General features: G+C 39.8%; 1 long non-coding RNA gene across 2 annotated transcripts; it reads right to left on the bottom strand.

Moving 5' to 3' along the window:
- Positions 1 to 1,253: 1,253 nt before the first annotated feature.
- On the bottom strand, positions 1,254 to 2,575 carry LOC108377689 (uncharacterized). 2 transcript variants are annotated; one of them, XR_001849352.1, is made up of 4 exons: positions 2,540 to 2,575; positions 2,450 to 2,482; positions 1,380 to 1,501; positions 1,254 to 1,304 (listed from the first exon to the last, which is right to left on the bottom strand). It is a non-coding gene; the product is annotated as an uncharacterized LOC108377689 (long non-coding RNA). The 2 variants fall into 2 exon arrangements; XR_001849353.1 differs by having other exon boundaries at positions 2,417 to 2,482; positions 2,540 to 2,554.
- Positions 2,576 to 6,923: the final 4,348 nt, after the last annotated feature.

Here is a 6,923-nt window from a genome sequence, read left to right on the forward strand (position 1 = left end):
GAGGTATTTTTTTTAATATACCTTGTTTATACCTACACAAGAACCGTATTAACATATTTAGATTTAGAGCATAATCAACACAATATATGCACATAAATATGTATTATTTCACAGATCTCAGGGTCAGCTTAGAAATACGTCACCAAAATTATATAAAATTTAAGTCGGAATTATTTTTATTTATAACGTAAAAGCGCTATCTGACCCAATCTGATAAGTATATTTCCCCTAAAGTTAACCGATTTTATTTAATTTGTCTCTCGTGAATATATAATAAAATGTTCAGATATGTACATATATTGTAAATTTTTGCTTTAATTTTCTATCCTTTTCATATTTAATTAAATACCTTAAGATTAAAACTTAAACGAAACAGCACAGCAACCCTTTTCTGTTCATCTTGAGAACACAAAACCCTCTTTTTTTAAAATTCGGCGCTGCACAAAATCCTGGCTTTTATATTTTCCAACAAAATACCACTTCGCAACCCTGGATTTGCACGTAGCATTTCATTCGGGTCATAGTTTTGCAACTTCGGGCCATTCGGTGTTGTATGCCATATTGGCTGCCATATTGTTCACACTGTCATCGCCATATTGAGCACCCTGTCAACTATCTGTCAACCCTAAGATATCTCACTTGTATTCCTCCACAATGATCGCGATAATTTGTTCTTATTCGAAAGAAGTTAATATGTTACTATAGCTTCGAAAATAATTCGAACTTCGAAATAATGGTCAAAGTTTAATTTTTATTTATCGTTCATATAGTGTGCCAGGCAAGCGCATTTAACAAGTGGTGTTACCCGTGTACATATAAGCATCGTACAGTTTCCTAAGTAAAAAACATTATCAGCTGATTGCCGACAATTGCCTACAGCTGAGACACCTGTTTTTTGGCATTTGCTCTTAAATTTTACAATTTTTTAATTTCTATTATAATTTCTTTCATTTCATTCAAAAATACTAAAAGGAAGGTATGTGCGTTCGCCGGCAAATGCGTCACGCCGTTAATGTCAAATAATATTGAACATGTGCCTTTATATGCCAGCTGTTACAGACGACGCCGTTACGAATGCATCAACGCAGTTGCTGTCAAAAGTAAACCAACTCACTACTTTTATGTTGCGTTCATGCGTTGACATTTGAAATTACATTTGTGGATATGCTTATCAGCTGTTTTTTGTTTACAAAACAATGAGCGCCACGACGCAAGGTGTGTAACAGCAAATTTTTCAAGTCGTCAACGCACCAACGAGAGCTATTGGCATCAAATGTATGCAAATTAGATTTCCAAACGAGCAACTGTTGAATACAGGAAAAAATTTATATTATATGGGTCCGATAAAGTGCACTACTACCGTGTATAAATTTGTCGACCTTCTAATAAATCAAGCAATCTTATTGTATCGTCATCGCCGCCAGTCACCAAGAAATTTCCACTTGGGTGAAATGCAACATCATTCTCCGGCGACGAATGCACTGTATTAGCTCGCCTTCAGCTGTCAAATATCTTAACGCGGTTACAACTTAATACTAAAGCCACCAGTAGCCCGTTTCTGTAACTTTTCTCTACCGATTATTTCTCTACTGGTAGAGAAAATACGTCACTCTCACCTACTCAAGGCGAATTAATATAAGGTGATAGCAGGAGTACAAAAACAAAAATTTACATGTATTTTGTTTTTGCTTTGGCGGTATAAACTGTCAAAATCTGAAAGAGTGTGTGTAGAAGTTCAAACAAAATTTTTCAATTTGATATCAGAAGCCGTGCGGCGAAACACATACACAAAATCAGCTGAGCTAGTAAAGCTGAAATTAGTCAAGAACGTAAACCTACCGGTACGTAAACCCGAGTCAGCTGATACGATCTGTCTTACCAGAGCGCCATGTAAATGAAAACTCAACACCGCAGAATTTTTCTGTAGTTGTAGCCTGTAGCGCAGAAATCTGCGGAATTTAGATTTTTCCGTGTCAGCTGATTTCTTCCTTCTATAGATGGTTGCCACTTCGTCAGTTTCGCAAATGGTAAAAAAGGTATAATTTCCTATTCAAAATACGTTTAAAATATTTGAAATTTACTATTGAATAAGGTTTTTTGTTGAAAACTAAGTAGTTTATATTTAGCTACGATCTTATAGCACGAAAAATTGTAGATGAAAAGGTAAGTTTATGAAAAGGCATTGATGAGTGGCAACACTGTAGTAAGCAACACTGAGGGCTCCAGTAATCGACAAAATTCTGCGTATACAGACTGCGTTTAAGAATACGTTCTGCGTTCTTGACTAATTTCAACTTAACACCACCTTATATAAATTCGCCTTGCACCTACTAATTAGCAGTAGAGAACAGGGCGGCGAATTCATATCTCAATTCGCCTTGGTAGAGAATTGTTACAGAAACGAGATACAGATTACCGTCTGGATGCCATGCCAGCTATCGTCCCATACCTCTTCCCAGGGTGAACGTTCGCACACATTCGCCTGAAAATGTATCGGAAATTCTTAACTTGTCATCGCCGCACGATGAAATTAACTTACCATTAGGGCTGAATTTTGCTGCGCGCACCCATTTGTGTGTCCAGTGAAAGATGTGTATTTTGAATCAGTTGGGGTGTTCACAGTTCGTTCCAAATAGTAGCTGCTTTCCAAAACGTCAAAATACAGAGCATCAGTGTCTTTTATTTCTAAACCTCAGCAGATTGTAATTCCAAATGTGCGCAACCAAGGTTAGATGCTAATTTTCAACTAGGTTGCGCAAATTAGACCTTTTCTTCAAGTGCTGTTTAGAAATAAAAGACACTGATGCTTTGTATTTTGACGTTTTGGAATTCACCCAGTGTCTCAAAATGTAGACGTCTACATTTTAAGACGTTTTCTAACCGTAAAATCTGTGGTGTTGTTGTTTCCCATACAAAATTGGAAAACGACGCCGTCTACATTTTGTCACACTCAAAGGTATGTTTTTTACGCGTCTACATTTTGCAACCTCGCAGCAGGGCTGCATTATGGCAATACTAATCACATTTTATTTTATTTATTGGGCACGTTTTCTGTATTTGCATTTAATTTGAGCGCAATTTCTGATAAAAGAAACAAATCAAGGAAAAGAAATAACAAATATTACGAATTGGTAATTAAGTTAAATAATTACAATTTTTCAGAAACAAAATCGAAAGGCGACATATAAAAAATGCATGCAAGGAATAAATGTCTGGCAACACCAGCAAAGTTTTGAGACGATTTTGCGACGACTGCTAGAAAGGGGTGCTCACAGTTTGATGCTAAAGATGTCTCAAAATGTGGACGTCTACATTTTCAGACACAATTTGGAACGAACTGTGAACACCACAAATATTTTGATAGCTGTTCGCAATTTTTCTAGTCTGCAAACGAATAAGCTGACGAAGATGCACAAAAATTCAAGCACATTGTTGCATTCTACCGTACTTTTTAAAAGCTTTAAAATCTTAAAACATATGTAAAAAACTTTTATAATCTGAATATTTCTAATGTCGCAATCAAAATGAAATTTTGTAAATAGCATTTTTAAAAAGCAATCATTACATATTTTTCAAGTGTTTGGGCATATATGTTACCGTTTGAATAACTAATACTACCAAGTTTTAAGAGACTATTTAATGCAACTCAGGTCAAAAAAGAGCAGTTTAGACCAAAATAAGCAACTCTAAAAAACAGATGATCTCAGCTGTGGCCCAGGATGACGTCTATTGCTAAGATATCTGAATTGTATTTGTACACAATGATCGCAATATTAAAAATAAAAATCGGGCATTACCAATCGCCAGAAAATAAATGTAATTCAAACCATTCACTATGATGCAAACTAGGGGTCTGTTCGAGGCACGTAATAAAGGCGGCAACTTTCGAATTGATAAAAAGTTGCTAGAAATTCACACTAAACGTGCTACTTTAATAATTCGCACAAAACTGCGGTTGCAACTCGAACAAGCTCTAGATCTAAAAAATTGATGATTAAAAAAAAATGCACTATAAATACAAATTTTGAAAAAATATGACGTAACCGTTGAGCACCATCGGATTTACCAATCGCGGGATAGTAAAACAGAAAACTTAATTCCAAAGCAAGGTCGGCCGTCAAAAAAAAATTTTACACTTCAGAGATTTTGACTCTTACGAAAAAGGCTTCTTGTAAGCATGGCTAAATTAACTCGATAAAATATATTTAATCAGGATTACATATTAAATTTCTATATTGATGTACTGAATAATGCCTTTCATTTTATGAGACGATTATGGTGTGCTTTATAAATGGGCTGTCGTGGGCTGTAGAGAAAATGTAGTTGCGTTCCAGCAGCAGTACGAACAGCACGAATTTAAGGGATTTTACTGGATCTGTTCCCGCACGACACCTTATATAAGGTTTATTATTGTGTTTTCGCTGTTCCTGTAAATGCTGTAAAATCCTGCAAAACCTGCTGTTCGTACTGCTGCTGGAACACAACTTGTATATATGTATCATGGTGTAGAGCTGTAGCAAACTCCTGTCTCGAAGTACCGAATCGTTACTCACATAATAATCTCGTTACTCGCATGTTCCGTATATGCACCATCAACGTGAATCAATACAACCACAGTATATACATTAATAAACCTTTTCGCAGTTTTTCACCAATTGGTCCCGCAGGAGTACTTTTGGGTTATGTGCAGCGTTTTCGTTTAGCGCGTACGGCAACACTACTGTTGGGAATTTCGCCTCACGATTAGTAAAAGGTATTTTCGGGGATTAGATATATATAATTGTGTTATTTAAGGACAAAATGTAGGTTAAGTATATCAATGCTTAATTAAGAATAATATCAATAGTTAAGTACATAATTAACGCTTGTGTTTCTATAAACTGGAAACTTACATCGTATTTTGTATGAAAAAATGTGAGTTTACAAAGAAAAACTCTGAATTCCCGAATTTGTTTAAGTCTTTATTCCGAAAACAAGGGCTGACTTCCAAAACGTACCAATACAATGTTTGGACACTGTTCTACTACAATACCATTTGCTATGAATTGCTACCGTATAAATTCAGGACACGCATTTGCTTGGCGAGTGCGTTGGTTATTTAGGTCATAAGTTCAGTCAACACATTCAATGGTCCATTGCCCGGAGCTGCTCCAGATGATGAGATGAGCAGGTTTTAGTGCCTCTGGCTACAAGATGGATATCTTAATATTGAAAAATAAATAGCAATTATCTCTTTAAAATTATAAGAGAAGTGTTTGTTTACTTCTGCCATGGTACGGTTGTTGCTCCCTTTCATACCACAGTAAAGCCCAAAATACAATAGCGCAGTGGCAGTGGCAGTGACAGTCTTTAAAATCAGCTGTTCCTGCTAATATTGGCAGTCACTGCCGTAGCAAACACAATACGGCGTTGTCAGTGACTGCCTTTTTTGGCATTTGGAATTTGGGCTAAACTGGGCAGGACTGCTAGCTGCCACTGCTGATGTTGTTGCTGCTGTTGTTGTTGTTGCTGTTGTAGCGGCTACAACAACCCCGCCCAGATCGGTTGGTATCTCAGTCGTTGTCGTCGAGTTCCATTAACGGCAGCCCGAAGAAGCGTGCAGCCTCTATGGGGGCGGTCCGCAGGGGCAGCGCCGTTAGGGTTGTGGGGTTTTCCGGGCATGCGAAGAGATGTTTCGAGTCGTGAGGGGTCTCTCCGCATGCCGGACATTCATTCGGCACATCCGCATTTAGCCTACTCAGGTAAGAGTTCAGCCTGCTGCAGTAGCCAGAGCGAAGTTGGGCTATTGTTGTTCTTGTATCCCGAGGCAGATGGAGCTCCGTCGCGTCAATGTCCGGTGTTTGTGTGCCTAGAACGGCATTCACAGGTCTAGAGTCTACATAACTCGAGACTGATTCCCTGTGAATGCCGTTCAGGGCCTGTCGGTATTTTGACGGGTCCAGAGGCTGCTTAATGAACCTCTAGACTTCGTCCGTCAGTTCATGTAGATGCCTCCCGACGTGTCTAGGCGAGGGCTCCTCTGCAAGCAGCTGTCTGTTTGGGTGGCCACATCTGTGGCTCCCAACCAGAAACTGCTTGCAGAGCATTATGTTATGCTCCCCAATTGGGAGCATTTTCGCCTCGTCATGGAGGTGGTGTTCGGGTGACATCAGGAGGCATCCGGTCGCTGTCCTGAGTGCGGTGTTCTGTGCTGTCTGTAGCTTCATCCACTGNGTGTTCAGTGCTGTCTGTAGCTTTATCCACTGCGTCCTACTAATCCCCGGTGACCACACTGGTGCTGCGTAGTTTAAAACCGGCTGCCCTATTGCCTTGTATGTTGCCAGCAACGTTTCTTTGTCTTTGTTCCAGGTACTGCCGGCTAGCGACCTGAGGGCTTTGTTGCGGCTCTGTACTTTGTTGACAATAGCGGTTGCGTGCGCAGAGAAGGAGAGGAGGCTGTCGAATGTTACTCCGACTATTTTGGGGTTATTCACCGTCGGAATTGGTGTATCATCGACGTGAATTCCCAGCGGTAGCCTGACCTCCTTCGTCCAGGTGGCGAACAAGGTCGCAGAGGATTTCGTAGGGGAGAGGGCTAGACACTTTGCAGTGAAGAAGCGAGAAAGATCGGAGAGATACCCGTTTACTTTCGAACTTTACTCTCACAGGGACGGTTACGGTTAAGGCCACGAGTTATCTGAGTGTTTATGGCGTTAAGTGCTGTTGTTGTACTGTGCACTTTACGGAAACCATGCTGATGCTTCGCTGGGGTCAGGTGATTTGTGAAGTACGGGAGTAGCAAGGCCTCGAGTGTCTTCGCTACCGGGGAAAGGAGTGTAATCGGACGATACGAATCTCCTTTGTTGGCAGGTTTCCCCGGTTTGAGCAGTGGGACCACTCTCCCCACCTTCCAGATGTCTGGGATGATGAGAGTGGCCGTAGAC

The sequence above is a fragment of the Rhagoletis zephyria genome, unplaced genomic scaffold (assembly GCF_001687245.7).
Source record: "Rhagoletis zephyria isolate East Lansing unplaced genomic scaffold, Rhagoletis_zephyria_1.1 Rzeph_scaffold_12534, whole genome shotgun sequence".
Lineage (NCBI taxonomy): Eukaryota > Metazoa > Arthropoda > Insecta > Diptera > Tephritidae > Rhagoletis > Rhagoletis zephyria.